Source organism: Phyllobates terribilis, unplaced genomic scaffold (assembly GCF_046119375.1).
Source record: "Phyllobates terribilis strain yellow unplaced genomic scaffold, ASM4611937v1 Scaffold_3__8_contigs__length_932513732, whole genome shotgun sequence".
NCBI lineage: Eukaryota > Metazoa > Chordata > Amphibia > Anura > Dendrobatidae > Phyllobates > Phyllobates terribilis.
The window spans coordinates 477,717,397-477,718,482 of NW_027362763.1; positions in this window are offsets into that span (position 1 = coordinate 477,717,397).

Genomic DNA, 1,086 nt, shown 5'->3' on the forward strand with positions numbered 1-1,086 from the left:
TGGACGTAGCTGGAGATAGTACAGACGTCTCTACTTTGGCTGGAAGCGGAGGCTTTCTGCAGGAGTTGGCTGTGTACGTACCGGGGTATAGTAGGTGTGCTGGGGGCATTGTTCCGGGCTGGTGACTAGGAGCAGAGGTAGATAGAAGCTGCTGGTGGTGTAATGGCCGCCTTGTGCCTTGCAGACCTCTCCTCAGCAGGACACTGTAGAGCCGGCTGTAGTGCATGGCTCCTCACCCCGGCTGTCTGCAGCCTGCTTTATGTTATGGGTGGCCCGTATAGAGCGCCTCTATGTATTTAAAGGGAATCTGTCAGCATACAGTAGGGGCAGAGACCCTGATTCCAGTGATGTCACTTACTGGGTGCAGCAGTTGTGCTAGAATCAGAGGTTCTCTAATGCTGAGCCCTGTATAACCGTCCCACCCCCTGATTAGCAGCACTGTGTACACTGTATATTGTCAGCTGCTAATCAGTGCTGGGGATCTGGTTGGACTAGGACATCTTGGCCTGTAGTAATAATCTCCTGCTGATAAAACACTGATTGTATTGAAACAGCAAACAGCCAAGTAAGTGACGCAACCCTGGAATCAGTCTCTTTCCCTACATAAGGCTGCTCTCAGGTTATATAACATCTTGCTGATAGATTCCCATTAGAGTCCTAAAAGGGATGTGGTGCTGGTATTACATCGGCAGCCAATCGGTGAGCTCAGCAGGCCTGTCAGTGTAGATGGACGCCCCCTCACAGCTGCTGATTGGCCACTACGCTGTCACCATCAGCACCACGCACAATGCCGGACACGGAGCAGCAGTAGAGACCCGGTGGACTTGGTGCTCAGTGTGGCTTGTTGTTTTAGAATCCCCTGCTGTTTGGAAACAGCCCTTCTAAGTTATTCTTTGTCATTGTCCTAGAACAGGGGTGGGGAGCTGTTTTCTGCCAGGGGCCATTTGGATATTTATACCATCCTTGAGGGTCCAAACAAAATTATCAACTTGAAAATGACCCTGCTATATTTGGTAAATTAATGGGACTCTGTCAGCACTGGATGACTGTTCAAACTAAGCACCGCCGCTCAGTGCTTCATGGCGG